The 16682-nt window shown below is 39.9% G+C and overlaps 1 long non-coding RNA gene and 1 pseudogene across 3 annotated transcripts; one reads left to right on the top strand and one right to left on the bottom strand.

Moving 5' to 3' along the window:
* LOC126066741 (lysophospholipid acyltransferase 2-like) overlaps positions 1-9279 on the bottom strand; it is a 39444-nt pseudogene extending 30165 nt beyond the window's left edge.
* Positions 9280-9468: 189 nt separating this feature from the next.
* LOC126067184 (uncharacterized) lies at positions 9469-16354 on the top strand. 3 transcript variants are annotated; one of them, XR_007515354.1, is made up of 4 exons: positions 9469-9808; positions 12157-12301; positions 13118-14654; positions 15682-16354. It is a non-coding gene; the product is annotated as an uncharacterized LOC126067184 (long non-coding RNA). The 3 variants fall into 3 exon arrangements; XR_007515353.1 differs by having other exon boundaries at positions 13118-15770; positions 16034-16354; XR_007515352.1 differs by having other exon boundaries at positions 13118-16354.
* Positions 16355-16682: the final 328 nt, after the last annotated feature.

Raw genomic sequence — 16682 nt, 5'->3', positions numbered from 1 at the left:
TTAAGATTGCTGTTTTTTAATTGTCTAAGACACAACTATTGATCTCTACTTATCTAGAACAAAATAGAAAAAAGGAAACCCAAGACTCGGAAAAGGAACCAGTTTACAGGGCTAGTCGTCTGCATGAACCACAGCCTCCTCTAACCTGAGACCAGAAGAACTAGATGGTGCCTGGCTACCGCTACCAAACATTTTGTTCAGGACCACAACAGATGGATACTGATAGAAAAGGAGAAAAATGTGGAACAGAACTTCAAAATTTCAAGAAAAATTCAGCGTTACTGGACCCACTGAGACAGGAGGAATCCCTGAGACTATTGCCCTGAGATATTCTTTAAGCCTTCAACAGAAACTATCCCCTCAAGTTACCTTTTAGGTAAGTAGCAGTAATGAATATTACCCTTGAGTATCGCACCCTTTTAAAAAACCATCTATATGAGGCCAAATGGTCAACAAATACTGAAAAGCATAGATGAGAAGGTTGGCGGGTTGTGAGATTAGGTCAATGGAAATGGAACAATTAGAAAGGAAATAATGAGAATCTTGATATAATGTGAAGAATGTAATCAATATCATTGAAAAATATGTGTAGAAATTGTTGAATGGGAACCTGTTTTGCTGCATACATTCCCACCAAAAATACAATAAAATGTTATTAAAAAAAAAAAGATTGCTGTTGCTGTTGTTAGTTGCCATCGAGTTGATGCTGGCTCATGGCAACACCATGCGTACATAGTAGAACTGTTGCATTGGGTTTTTAAGGTGTGACCTTTTGGAAGCAGATTGCCAGGCCTATCTCCCAAGGCACCTCTGGATAGGTTCAAACTGCCAAACTTTTGACTAGTAATCTAGAGCTTAATTAAGCATTTACGCCACCCAGGTACTCTTTATATCGAGATTACTGATTAATAATTTTCAGAATCCACTGTATCCCTTACGTTAAAAATAAAAAACAGCTGCCATGAAGTCAATTTCAACTCATGGTGACTCCATGTGTGTCAGAGTAGAATTGTGCTCCATAGGGTTTTCAATCGCTGACGTTTCAGAAGTAGATTGCCAGACCTTCCTTCCCAGGTACCTTTGGCTGGACTCAAACCACCAACCTTTTGGTTAGCAACCCAGCACATTAACTGTTTATACTACCCAGAGACTGCTTACCTCCTATAAAAGTCACAATAGGCTAGGATATGCTGTGGCAACAAACAACCGCACAATCTCAGTGGCTTACAACTCATTTAATTCTTGTCATTATTCACATCCATTATGAACTGACTGCCACTCTGATTCATGGCACACTGATGCCAGGACCCGGGCTGAAAGAACAGCTACTATCTGGGGGATGCTGGTCTTACGGTAGAGGGAGAAGAGCAATGGTGGAAAACAGTGGCCTTTAAAGGTTCTGCTTGGAAGTGGCCAATGTCACTCCTGCTCACATTCCACTGGCCACAGAAGACACATGGCATCAATAGGGTGAGAAGTATAACCTTTCTGTACAGAGGGGCCCCACTGAAAGGTGCCTGCAGGAAGTAGCAGATATTTTGAAAAGACAGTATAATTTATCACATCCTTCCTTTGAAAGTTGAGGTCATATGTCCCTTTTTCCATTCTTTTGAGAGGTTTTTTTTTTTTCCCTGCTTTCCAAAATCTCTCAAAGAATATGACAGCTCTGTGATCATATCGCATAAGTCCCTGGATGGCACAAATGGTAAAGCCCTCATCTATTAGCAAAAAGGTTGGCAGTTCAAGCCCACGCAAAGGACCTGAGGAGGCAGAGCTGGCAATCTGCTTCTGAAAGGTCACAGCCTTGGAGACCCTTTGGAGCACACATGGGGTTGCCATTAGTAGAATCAACTCCACAGCAACTAACAACAACGTGGTCATATCACTGAGATTATTTACTGCCTAAAATATATTTTTTCTGGGCATAGGGACTTAAATTCATTTAAAATATTTATCATTAACTTTCTCTTATGGATGTGTCAACAGCCTCTTATTACAGTGATCTCTCCGTGTTGCCTGCTTAAAGATCATTCTTCATGGTATGGACAGAAGAGAAGTGGAAGTGCAATGTTTTCTTTTAACATGATACTAGCATTCTCAAGCAATGGACCTATAATTTTCATCTATCTATTGTTCTGAAAATAGCTATAAAAATTGCTGCTCCTGTCTTTAGTGGTTTTGGCAGCCTCAGCTAATCCTTGGCTTTAACTCTTTTGCAATTGTTCTATTCCTTTGTATTCTCCTTACTTACATGTTGTCTCATCCACAATTTGCATAGATGTCCAGCTTCATCAGACAGCTTGTAGTACAAACACGCCAGGTTCTTTACATGCCTCCCTGGTTAATTGTATTTAATTGCATTTTTAATTGTAAAGTCAGAATTACATAACTCAGATCTTCTAATCATCATGGAATTTTATATCATTTGTTAGTCTCTTCTTTTAAAAAAGTCTTTTTTTTAAAGTAAACATCCAACAACTATTATTTGATACTCCACTTTTATTTTATTCTCATGTTTAATTTTGTAAAACCATGGTTATAAGAGGCAATGCGGCATAAAGGTTAGAAACTCAGTTTCTGGAGTTGTAATTTGAATCTTGGCTTTTTCACCCATGGGTTGTGTGACCTTCGGCAAATTATGTATCCTTCTGTGCCTTGATTTGCTTTTCCGTAAAATAGGGACAAATAAAGTACTTTCCTCATACTGTTATTGTTAATATTGAATGAGTTAATACATGTAAAGTACTTAGAACAGTGCCTGGTACATAAGTGGCACTATATGCCTGTTATTGGGTCATATAGTTAAAAATACCACAAACTGTAGTAGTTTTTTTGGCCTCTGCTGAGATACTGAGGTTACAAATTTCTTATCATCTTATAGGGTAGCATTCTTCTTTGCCAAGAATTGTTCCTTTCACAACTTACTAAATGACTCATCAAACTCAGTTCTAGCACCCTAACGCAAGAGTATGGGAAAGGAGTTCTAGTTCAAGATGGTGGACTCAAGACTTGGGTTGTCTCACTTCTTTTCTGAGACCATGAAAAAGACAATGAAGAAATTCAAAAGGGAATGAAGCTTTAAATAGTAGAGAAACTGGGAGAGATAAACCAGCAAATTTTCAGAAACAGGAAGCAGGTGGAATCATACGGATACCTAAAGTGGAGCACAGGAGGCTGTAGCAAAGAACAGCAAAAGGGCCCACAGTGAAGGGCAGAGCTGATTTCCAATGGAATTTTGGAGAGGCTTCCAGCTCAGAGTGGGTGGGTGGGTACGGGTGGGGGTGGGGGCATGCAGTGAAAACATGGCTCACAAAGAGTCATTCAATAAATAGCACCTGTTACCTGCTCCCCACCCCTACGCACCCCCAACGCCACCCCCCCACACTGTCACAGTACCTCTGCATGCAAAAAAAAGACAGTCCAATGTTCACTCCTAGGGATTTAAAACAGTATAGGAATCTAAAAAAAAAAAAAAAAAAAATTTGAGCAAGCTGCCTGGGAAAACTACAGACTGCTAGGGTGAGTTCTGGTTTCCCAGTTCCTCACCCACTCACTTGATGCAAATCCTGTGGATCATAAGTCCTGCTGTTATGGTCTGAGTTGTACCCCCCAAAACTATATGTCCACCAAGCGCCTATCGGTTTGTCCTACTCCAGTGGCTTGCATGTTGCTGTGATGTTGGAAGTAATGCCACAGGTATTTCAAATACCAGCAGGGTCACCCATGGTGGACAGAAACTAAGACAGACTAGGAAGAAGGACTTGGCAGTCTACTTCTGAAACTATTGGCCAGTGAAAATCTTATGAATAGCAGTGCGACATTGTGTTATATATTGTCAGAAGATGAGCCCCTCTGGTTGGAAGGCACTCAAAATATGACAGGGGAAGAGCTGCCTCCTCAAAGTAGAGTTGACCTTGATGATGTGGATGGAGTAAAACTGTCAGGACCTTCATTTGCTAATGTGGCATGACTCAAAATAAGAAGAAACAGCTACAAATATCCATTAATAATCAGAATGTGAAATGTATGAAGTACAAATTTATGAAAATTGAAAGTTGTTAAAAATGAAATGGAACACAGAAAGATTGATATCCTAGGCTTAGTGAGCTGAAATGGACTAGTATCAGCCATTTTGAATCAGGCAATGCTGGAATTGAAGAGGAATGATGTCACATTCATCATCAAAAAGAACATTTCAAGATCTATCTTGAAGTACCATACTGCCAGTGATAGGAATAATATCCATACACCTACAAGGAAGGCCAGTTAATATGACTATTATTCAAATTTATGCATCAAACACTACTGAAGAAGAAGAATTGATGCCTTTGAATTATGGTGTTGGCAAAGAATATTGAATATACCATGGACTTCCAAGAGAAGGAACAAATCTGTCTTGGAAGAAGTACAGCCAGAATGCTCCTTAGAAGCAAGGATGTCAAGACTATGTTCTCTCACACTTTGAACATGTTATGAGGGGGGACCAGTCCCTGGAGAAGGACATTATGCTTGGTAAAGTAGAGGGTCAGCGAGAAAGAGGAAAACCTCAACAAGGTGGATTAACGCAGTGGCTGCAACAATGAATTCAAGCATAACAATGATTATGAGGATGATGCAGGACTGGGCAGTGTTCCATTCTGTTGTACATAGGGTCAGTATGAGTTCGAACCAACCTGAAAGCACCTAACAACAACATAACAGCAGCCTGAAATTGATCAGACATGCATTGATAATTACTGATGATTGGAATATGAAAGTCGAAAAGAAGTATTAGTAGTTGGAAAATATGGCCTTGGTGATAGAAATGACACCAATTTTGAAAGACCAATGACTTATTCATTGCAAGTACCTTTATTTGACAACACAAATGGCTACTATACACTGGACCTCACCGGACAGAAAACACAGGGATCAGTTCGACTACATCTGTGCAAAGGGATGATGAAAAAGCCCAATATCATCAGTCAGAACAAGGCCTGGGCCAACCATGGAACAGATCATCAATTGCTCATATGCAAGTTTAAGTAAAAGCTAAAGAAACTTAAAACGAGTTCATGAGAACCAAAATACGACCTTAAGTATATTGCACCTGAAGTTGGAGATCATCTCAAGAATATATTTGACACATTAAACATTAATGACTGAAGACCAGATGAGTTCTGGGATGACATCAAGGATATTACACATGAAGAAAGAAAACGGTCATTTAAAAGACAGTAAAGAAAGAAGAGACCAAAATGGATGTCAGAAGAGAATGAAACTTGTTCTTGAATGTAGAGCAGCTAAAGCAAATAGAAGAAATGATCAAGTCAAAGTTAGCTGAACAGAAGATTTCAAAGGGCAGCTCAAGAAGACAGTAAAGTACAACGAAATGTGCGAAGACCTGGAGTTAGAAAAGCAAATGTGAAGAATATGCTAAGCATTTTTCAAGCTGAAGTACCTGAAGAAAAAACTCAAGCCTTTAGTTGCAATACAGAAGAATTCAGTGGGCAAAATATTGAACAATGAAAGAAACATCAAAAAAAGATGGAAGGAATACACAGAGTTACTATACCAAAAAGAATTGGTCGACATTTCAACCATTTCAGGAAGTAGCATATGATCAAGTACTGATGGTACTGAAGGAAGAAGTCCAAGCTGCACTGAAGGCATTGGTGAAAAACAAGGCTCCAGGAACTGACAGAATACCGATTGAGATGTTTCAACAAATTGATGCAGCACTGGAGGTGCACACTTATTGTCATGGATTGTAAGACACTTGTCTGTGCCAAGAAATTTGAAAGATAGCTACCTGACCAACTGACTAGCAGAGATCCATATTTGTGCCCTTCTAAAGAAAGGTGTTCTAACAGAATGCGGAAATTATAGAAAATATCACTAATATCATGTACAAGTAAAATTTTGCTGAAGATCACTCAAAAGCGATCGCAGCAGTGCATTGACAGGGAACTGCCAGAAATTCGAACCAGATTCAGAAAAAGGCATGCAATGAGGGATATCATTGCTGATGTCAGAGAATACCAGAAAAATGTTTACCTGTGTTTTATTGACTATGCAGAGGCATTTGACTCTGTGGATCAGAACAAATTACGGATAACATTGTAAAGAATGGGAATTCCAGAACACTTAATTATGCTATACAGCACCTGTACATAGACCAAGAGGCAGTCATTGGAACAGAACAAAGGGATAATTAGTGGTTTAAAATCAGGAAAAGGTGTGCATCAGGGTTGGATCCTCTCACTATACTTATTCAATCTGTATGTTTAGCAAATAACCCAAGAAGCTGGACTATATGAAGAAGAATGTGGCATCAGCATTGAAGGAATACTTATTAACAATCTGTGATATACAGATGACACAACCTTGCTGGCTGAAAGTGAAGAGGATTTGAAGCACTTACTGATGAAGGTCAAAGACCACAGCCTTCAGTATCGATTATACCTCAACACAAAGGAAACAAAAATCTTCACAACTGGACCAATAAACAACATCAGCATGATAAACAGAGAAATGAACTTCATTTTACTTGATCCACAATCAACACCCATGGTAGCAGCAGTTAAGAAGTCAAACAATGTATTGCATTGAGCAAATCTGATGCGAAAGACCTCTTTAAAGTTTAAAAAGCAAAGATGTCACTTTGAGTACTAAGGTGCACCTCACCCAAGCCTTGTCATTTTCAATCACCTCATATGCATGGGAAAGCTGGACAATGAATAAAGAAGACCAAAGAATTGATGCCTTTGAGTTACGGTGTTGATGAAGAATATTGACTATACCATAGACTTCCAGAAGAACAAGCAAGTCTGTCTTGGAAGAAGTACACCTAGAGTGCTCCTTGGAAGCGAGGATGGCATAATTTTTTCTTGTATAGTTTGGACATGTTATCAGGAGGCACCATTCCTGGAGAAAGACAACATGCTTGGTAAAATGGAGGGTCCACAAAAAAGAAGACCCTCAATGAGATGGGCTGACACAGCAGCTGCAATAACATGCTCAAACATAGCAAGGATTGTGAGGATGGCGTAGGACCAGGCAGTGTTTTATTCTGTTGTACGTAGGGTCAACTCGACAGCACCTAACAACAAGAAAATATTTGTAATTATGTCTCCTGTACCTGCGGATGGGATCCTGTTTGAAAATAGGAATTTTTTTGTTGTTGTTGATGAAGTCATACCAGAGTCTGGTAGGTCCTAAACCTAAACACTTCTGAGTTATAAAAAGCATAGCACAGACACAAAGACACACACAGGGAGAAGACAAACACCATGGGAGGATCATCTACAATCCAAGGAATACAAAGGAACCAAAGAACACCCAAGACTAAGGACAAGGAAGGACCTCCCCCTAGAGACATGTCCTGAATTCAGCCTTCTAGTGTCCTGAACTGTAAGGAAGTATATTTCTCTTCTTTAAAGCCAACCACTTGAGATATTTTTTGCTACAGCAGCACTAGGTAACTAAGACACTTACCTGCTCACTAAGAGCCTTCAGTTCAGGGAAGAGGCATCCTAAGAAGAGATCGACCTATAAAGACACCAAGGAAACCTGCACCCTGACCTGAAATAATCAACCTAAACACTCTAAAATATGAACTGATAAGCACATGTCAGACATATGAGAAATACCAGCAACATTAAAGAGAGTGATCAAGAAAAAAACAGAGCAATGGACCCAGGACGATATAGTGGAAATGCAAAGAACAAAATAAACTGCTTTTCAAACATTCTAATTAGACTTCTCATGAGTTTCTAAATAATGTTGCAACCTTAAAAACAAGAATGGGGGGGTAAAAGGGGGGGAGCATGCTGTTACATAGTAGGGATTGCAACATAGTGTCACAAAACAATATGTGTATAAAATTTTATATGAGAGATTAACTCGAGCTGTAAACTTTCACCTAAAGTACGATAACAAAGTTCACTGTTCCTACCAAAAACAAGAACAGAATGCCATAAAAATTGGACAAATCACAATTAAAAAAAAAAAGCTCTTGAAATTGTTTAAAATGCAAAAATAAAAAATTTATTACAAGGGCAATAAAATTTATATAAGAAAATAGAATGAGAAAAACAAGAAATGAAATGGATGAGAGAAAAGATAAGAGTCATAAATTAGCAATCCTCAAAGTTCAGTGTTCAGCCAATTGAGTTTCTGAAACAGAATGGAAAAAAGCAGAGGAAAGTAAGTTACTGAAAGAAGGGGGCTGCAGAAAATATCTCAGAGCTGAAGAAAGATGAAGCCATCGAATTGAAAGGGCCACTGAATATTTGCTCAGCAAGATGAATGCAAAAGAACTCATATTTAAACATATATTGATGAATAAAAACAAGAGAGCACTAGAACAATGAGGTCAGTGTTCTGGAGACTATTTTGACCCTAGAAGGATACGCCCAGCCAAATAACAATTAAATGTGAAAACAAGTAAAGACATTTCCAGGCATGCAATGCAAATGGACCACTCCTGATCACCTCTCCTCCTCAGCAAATCTTTTCTGGGGGAATTATTTGCAAACATGCTTCAGCAATGTGAAGGTGAAAATCTAGAAAGATGAAGATATGTGATAAACGAAACAATGGAACAATCCAAAAAGAAAAGAAAAAGAAATCTCAGAATGATGACTTGTAGCAGGCTTAAAAAGCAATGTCCAAATTAAAACAGGAAGCCAACAGACTCTGAGAAGACTGTCTATAGCATCCTATGTTTTTAATTGAGAAAATGTACACAAACCTGAACCATTTTAGTAATATAGTAAAGAAGCTATGTTTCTCCTCTCAGCAAGAAAAAAGAAAAGCATTAGAATCTACAGGGGAAAAAATTAATGTACAAAACAACAAGATACAAAGCAAAAAGATTTGTTTCATAACGTGGTATAATTTGAAACAAGTGCGATAAGTGAAACAAAAGAGAATCTATCTGGCTTTAAGACAGGGAACAGAGGGCCCCCAAATCTGCAAACAAGTAACAGGAAATGGGCCAGGGCACAGAAACAAAGCCATTCCCCAGAACAATGGGGCAGGGTATCAGAAAATAGCCCGCAAACTTCTTTAAAGCTGTCTTTCAGAAGCAGCTGGAAAAAACCAGCCCCAGGGACATGCTTAGAACATCCACCTGGACCACTGTGTGACTTTCCACGAGGGGCAGTTAGGGGCTGCAGCAGCAGCCAGGAGACTGTGCGGGCGTGACGCCTCATAATAAGTCCTACTACGAATCCCAGAGGCTTCCAGGACAAGAACAATCTTGGAAAGCTGCTGCGCGCACCCAGTAGTTAACATATCCTCATCTATGCCTGTGAATAAACATGAATCTTCCCCCCCCCCAACACCCAAGAACTTTTAAAAACCCAGGCTACTCTTTTGTTCTGTGAGACAAGGGTAAGTGCTGCTTTAGGCCCTCCTCTTGCAAGCCTCTTCAATAAAGCTTTGCTCATGTGGAAAATTCTGCATACCTCACCTGTTCATTCTTGACGAGTGAGAGGCATGAACCTTATTCTGGTAACAATTTTGGTGAGCCAGCCAAGAGGATCCAGGAGGCACAAGGGAACCCTTGTGTCCCGTTCTTGGACCCGAGGCAGTGTGGAGAGAGGAATTGCCTGATGAAAGAAGCAGCTGCCAAGACTGATTTCTTCTCACGTTTCTCTGCCAGGGAAGGACTTCTCCCCCTTACTCCTTGCGGCCCGAACTTAGTTTCATTTTCCTCCCGAGCAAACTTTCTGTTTTTCTGTCTGTCTTCCCTTGAAAACGTGAAGCTCAATGATGAGGACTCAATCGAAATCCAAGTGATGGATAAGACTCACTTGCCCGGGTAAGGCCACCCGGGAGTCCCCCATGGATGGGCGTCTCATACTGTGGGGGCTAGAGTTACTAGTGAAGGGTGAAGGGTCCCCAGTGCAAAAGGACGTTCTGACCCTAGGGACCAAGGGACGCCTTCTTAAACCTCATGGACTAGGGGGCTCCACATTAGGAATTTCTATTGAAAGGGCTATGGAGGGTCTCCAGTGTGACGGGTTTTAGCTGACCCTAGAGACCAAGGGACATCTCCTTTTTGACCCCAGGGAGTAGAGAATTTCTGATCTGCTGGTAGTGCACTCTTGGCAGGGACTGCAGCCCACTCCTTTTCCTCCACCTTCCTTTCCTCTCAAGCTGGCCTTTTGCCCAGCCACTTGTTTCAGCCATCATTTTTGTGTCTGGATATTGTCTGTCTCTAGATGGTGCACCCTATATCTAGGGGAATGGATGTAGAGGTCTCTGTTTAGGTTGAGAGACTGAAGCCCCTCCGTTTGGTATCGGGGATAAGAGGTATCTGGAAGATCAAAGTAGAGATTCAGATATCCCTGACTTGTCTGGTCCGAGCACTCTCTGTTTGTCTTGTGTGTGACCAGGGCTGCTAGGAGGTTGAGACTGCAAGAATATCTCAGTTGCCTCTGTCTGTGTCTTGTGTGTAATTTGTGTGTCGCAAAGAAATTAATTGGTGAAAAGAAATTCAGGTTAAATTAGAATATACTTATAGAGACTCCTGAGAATTTATTGATTGGGCTGTTTACTAAGCAATTGGCCATCTGTTGCTCTAGATGGTTTAAAGAAAAAAGATAATTTCGTCTTAAAGGAAAAGTAACAGTTCCAGACCAGCAAAAGAGAAAGAAATTGTTATCTTTTGCTTTTCAAAATGCCTAGGTACACTTAAACATATATAAATGAATTGGGATGACTCCCTCCAGCCCCCAGTCTCCCTAGCTAAGAATTGACAGATTCATTTACAAGATTGCTAAAGAACTTTGGTATTTACTGGGTAGATAGTCTTTCAAAATGGCTCTGTATGTAAATGATTCAGAATGGGTTAATCTTAAAAGGTAAGTAAGGGTGGGGCAAGATTGGGTCTCCTTGGCTCCCAGCCCTCGGCCACCAAGGTCAAATAGAAATCACAATGAGACATGCCTGAAATTTCCTTGAACAGAAACTTTGTGATTTCCAAAGCCCGCTGATAAAATTAGATTGGAAAATATGAGAAATAATAAAAGTCAAATGAAAATTTAGAATATTTAAAGAAACTTTATTTCAATTAGTTATGTTTTATGGTATACAGGCTTAAAATAATTTCAAAGACCTTTTAAGTAACTTATTGATGTTAAATTGAGTTAATAGATATTCCTCATAATTTAAACTCGTATGCTTTTTCCTTTTTATATCACAAGAGAAAGGATACATCTATGTGTATATTTGAGTCAACTAATGAGTGAATTTATTTTCGCCATTTTAAAAGGATGTACTATAAGAGGTATGCCACAAATAATGTTTAAGAGGCTTATTAACAAAGACATTTATATGATATGGTCAACAGTTTTATCTGTCTGACTGAAGTTTTTTTTTTTAATCTTTTTTTTTTTAGGTTAGCTAAAACATACATTTATTGAAAAAAGACTATAAAATATGCATTGATTTCATTAACATAATAAACTTACAGTCGCTATCTTAATGGAGAAACACTAAAGATTTTCTTCTTAAAATCAGGAACAAGAGAAGGATCCCCACTATCTCCACAAGTATTTGACATTAGATTGAAGAATTAGCTGAAGCAATAAGACAAGAGAAAGCAACTAGAGGCATAGGGACTGGAAAGAAAGAGAGAAAATTATCACTATTTGCAGATTATATAAACATATAAATGGAAACCCCAAAATGAACAATGGAAAAACTATTACAAACAATAAGAAATTCAGTCAATTGTGTAGTTACAAAGTCAACATATGAAAATCAATTGCCATCATATATACACACAAAAACCAGTCAGAAGATACAATGAAAGAGAAGATTCCATTTATGACAATTTTTTTGGTATCAAATACCAAAAAAATTACTCAACATACAACTCACCCATTGCTGTCAAGTTGATTCCCACTCATAGCAACCCTATAGGACAGAGTAGAACTGCTGCATAGTGTTTCCAAGGCTGTAAATCTTTTTTTTTTTTTAATAATTTTTATTGAGCTTTAAGTGAACATTTACAAATCAAGTCAGTCTGTCACATATAAGCTTATATACACCTTACTCCATACTCCCACTTACTCTCCCCCAATGAGTCAGCCCTTCCAGTCTCTCCTTTCGTGACAATTTTGCCAGTTTCTAACCCTCTCTACCCTCCTATCTCCCCTCCAGACAAGAGATGCCAACACAGTCTCAAGTGTCCACCTGATACAAGTAGCTCACTGTTCGTCAGCATCTCTCTCCAACCCATTGTCCAGTCCCTTCCATGTCTGATGAGTTGTCTTCGGGAATGGTTCCTGTCCTGGACCAACAGAAGGTTTGGGGACCATGACTGCCAGTATTCCTCTAGTCTCAGTCAGACCGTTAAGTCTGATCTTTTTATAAGAATTTGGGGTCTGCATCCCACTATTCTCCTGCTCCCTCAGGGGTTCTCTGTTGTGCTCCCTGTCAGGGCAGCCATCAGTTGTAGCCGGGCACCATCTAGTTCTTCTGGTCTCAGGATGTCTGACTGAAGTTTAATGGTTTTAATCTTTTCTGCCTCAAAGACAAGGTTCAGTCTCTCATTAGAATAGGATTCCTGAGTCAGAAACCAAGCCACATGGCTTTAGTGAAAAAGAAAGCTAAGGTTTTTATTTTAAGAACTATTGTTTCTTGGTAACTTATGATAAACTTCTGACAAGTTTGAAAGCCACAAAAATTTTTTATAAAGAAAGAGTGCTAAAAAGGCTTATTTAACATGATATAAATTACATAGAACATGTTGTTAAAAATCATGAGAAGTGCCTGATTCTCTTTGGGTTAAAATTTATATGTTAATATTTCCTCTTGTGTTTTTGCTTAATATTAGGCAGCAAACGCATATTGCTACAGGTATTTAGAGACCTGATAATCTTCGTAAGTTCTTGGTCTATCCTGACTGTATGGTGCTGTGTCTCGGGATTATTATGTGTTACATCTGAGGTTCTTTAAAAATATGGTTAATGGTTATTATTAGAAATATTTTTATCTAAAGTTTATTAACTGATTTTATTTGGCCTCTGTGCTGTGCTCATAATTGATTTTTATCAGGTCTTTCACCATTAAGAATTATGTTTATAAATTAATCATGACCATATTGTTTTGTCATCTACAGACAAGTTTTTACTTTACTGATTTCCTGAACTCATTTGACCAGAATATCTCAACAAAAAGATGGACTATATCGGACTTATAAAAGGGACTGTGACTAGACTCAATCAAAATTTCCAAAACTCTTATACAGAAACTGGTGGGTTCACAGACTGCAGTTGTTCCAGTATCACATGGAACAGAAGGTAGCTACATAAGGCTGAGTAAACGAAACGGTACTATGGGTTTTATGTGGGAATATTGCTGATGTTTTAAGGTTTTTCTTTCTAGAAATAAGAAATGCTTTAAGGTCCTACTTTCTGGAGATAAGAAACCATATTAACTTAAAGTTTATAAATACCATAACCAAAAAAGTGTCTGAAATTTGAGCTATGATTTTACAAATTAGAACAGCATTAAACTTCCTATTAGCTCTCTCAAAGAATAATCTTGTGCCTTAATAAATAAATGTTACAATCTTAGGTCTGGCAGAATGTACTTGCTGCTGAGGCACATGAAAAACAGTGGCTGATGCTGCTTATACACAAACACCTCATGAGATTTGTTTCCTTGGTTCAAAGACCTTAGGGTCATGGTTTCATTGGTTATATCAGAAAATTGGCCTAATATTATTGTTTGTGTTTCTATTTTACCTCCTGATTTGCTGTATGGTGCCTGAGATCTTAAAAACAGATGGTGATTAAGCATTTTTGATCAAAGATTCTGTAACAAGATCATGATCCAAAGGAGGGAACCATGACAGAGTTGTATGTAATTCTCCTGGAATCCAGATTTCTGGCTTTCATGGAAGTTGGGGCAACCTACCTAGGCCATTGTCTTTGGGTTCTGAACCTACTTTGAGGCAAGCAGATAAACTAGCAAGACTATTTTGCTCTAGGCATTGTGCTTTAAAAAAAAAATTCAGTCTGTTTTGAGAAACTGACTGCAGAGATCAGTAAATAGAGATACGTTTAGGGTCAACCAGTGATCGGTTTAATCAGTCTTCAAGACAATGTTGTATAAAATACCTGTCTAATGTTTGTAGTCAAACTCTCAACCTCTTACTGTACAGAAAATTATATATCTTAAAGAAATCAGGTTCTCAGAGGAGACTGACCTCATGGCTCAGACTCCATTTTGTCTTAGGTTCCACTTCTGCTTCTGACAAAGTGACTCATGACTGAATAGATAAACCAAAGAGGGACAGCTTGCCCTCAGGGAGAACACTTAGTATGTTTTGGCTGGATTAACCGAAGACCTCCAACAGGAGAAGCCTATCCTGTATTATCTTGCTAATCATGAATTCTTTAACGGAAACTTGGTTGTCACATTCTGCAGCAGATACCAAAAAGAAGCTACAAAACATAGAGGCAAGACCCCAGACTCCACTCTCACGACTGGTTGAGGAAGTCTTTAAGGTCTTTAACAACAAGGACCGGGCAGCAGAGGATAAAATGAAGAAAAAGTCCCAGTTGTTGGCAGTAGCACTTTAGGGCCCACCTCGAGGTAACTCTATAGGATCCAGAAGACCAAGACCTCCATGAGAATTTTCTCATCAGCTGGTGAGTATCAAGCCAGACCAATGTAAGCATTGCAAAAAAAAAAAAAAGAAGAGAGGCCATTAGAAGGCAGAGTATCCTGACTGTCCTAAAATAGGGCGCCCAGTTGACTTACCCTGGAGGCCAATCCAGGCAGGCCCACAGTGCCTGATACCCCTCTTGGAAGAAGAGGAGGAGTGGGCCTATTGACAAGGCCCAGAGGTCCCCTCAGCTCCCAACCAGAAGACCCCATCGCTATTTCTGCAGCAGAGCCTTGGGTTACTCTCAACATGGGAGGTAAGGAGACTGAATTTTTGCTAGACACGAAAGCTGCCTTCTCTGTTTTAACCCAAAATCCAGGCCCACTCTCCAGTCGTGACTGTATAGTCATTGGGGTTGACGGAAAGCCTAAGGTTAAAAAATACTTTTCTCATTTCCTATGAAGTGGGCCAGGGAATGTAAAGAAACAAAAGAGGGGGAGGCCAAGATATTTGGTGGGCAGTGCAGGAAGCACTCCCCTCTATTACTTGGTTTCTACCCTTTTGGGGGCCTCCTCCTAGATACCCCAGATTTAAACTTAAAGGTGTGCCAAACTTTGAATCCTGCCTCCCTTTTATGCAATTATCAGCTAGGCTGATGTTATTGAGGCAAGAGCTTTATCACGAGGAACATCAGCCCAAAAAGCTGAGCTAAGTGCCCTGATGCATGCCCTAAGTGAAAAGAAGAGGTTTTTCTTATGATGAGACAGGATAGATGTAGAATGATGAGAGAGCATTATATGTCCCTGAATATTTATTACAGAAAATAGTAAAAGCCTTTCATGATGCCACACACTATGGCAGAGACGCCCTCCTAGGACTGTTGTCTAAATGTATAAAAGGAAAAAGGCTACACAAAGTAGTTAAACAAATCACCAATAGTTGTGAAATCTGTCTGAGGCTGGCTAGACCTGTCCAACATCAGAGTATGTACCCAGGGGAGGATTGACAAAGTCATAGTTTACTGATGCTGTTTACAATAGATTTAGCCACTCCTATTTTTTTTTACCCAGGGTACCAGTGGAATCTTGCATTGATCATGCAAGGCTACCAATTGATAACCCAAGAAGGGGTCCTGATAGTCCGCACTAACTTAGATCAGGTAACCAGAGACTTCTACTCGGTTAGACAGAAACAACACCCCAGTCCAGCAGGAAGAAGTTACAGAAGCAGAGACCTCCATCCTCTTTCCCATAAAGATTTATGAGTTTGAAGTCTCTCAGGGGGGAGTAAGACAGGGAACAGAGCCCCCCTCCCCCGCCAAATCTGCAGAGTAACAGGAGATGGGCCAGGGCACAGAAACAAAGCTATTCCCCAGAACAAAGGGCCAGGGTATCAGAAAATAGCCCGCAAACTTCTTTAAAGTTGTCTTTCAGAAGCAGCTGGAGAAAACCAGCCCCAGGGACATGCAGAGCATCCACCTGTGACCACTGTGTGACCTTCCACCAGCGGCAGTTAGGGGCTGCAGCAGCAGCTGGGAGACTGGGCAGGCACGACACCCCATAAGAAGTCCTGCCACGAATCCCAGAGGGCGCCGGGACAGGGGCCATCTTGGGAAACTGCTGCACTACACACACACCATAGTTAACATATCCCTGCCTATGCCTGTGAATAAACATGAATCTTCCCCCCTCCCCCCGCCCCAAGAACTTTTAAAAATCCAGGCTAGTCTTTTTTTCTGTGAGATGGGGGTAATCATTGTGTTAGGCCCTCCTCATCTCTACTTGCAACCCTTTTCAATAAAGCTTTGCTCGTGTGGAAAATTCTGCATGCCTTACCTGTTTATTCTCGAACAGTGAGAGGCAAGAACCTTATTCCAGTAACAGCTCCAATGCTAAGAAAGCTGTCCTCTGAGTGGCCAGGGGTCATAACATTGAAGCCATGAAAAAGGAATTATAATCAAGCACACTACTTAGACCACCAAACCAAAAAAAAACCCAAAGCCATTACCATCGAGTCGATTCCAACTCATAGCGACCCTATAGGACAGAGTAGAAATGCCCCATAGGGTTTC

The sequence above is a fragment of the Elephas maximus genome, chromosome 2 (assembly GCF_024166365.1).
Source record: "Elephas maximus indicus isolate mEleMax1 chromosome 2, mEleMax1 primary haplotype, whole genome shotgun sequence".
Lineage (NCBI taxonomy): Eukaryota > Metazoa > Chordata > Mammalia > Proboscidea > Elephantidae > Elephas > Elephas maximus.
The sequence above is the reverse complement of the archived record's forward strand: the minus strand, read 5'-3'. Positions and strand labels throughout refer to the sequence as shown.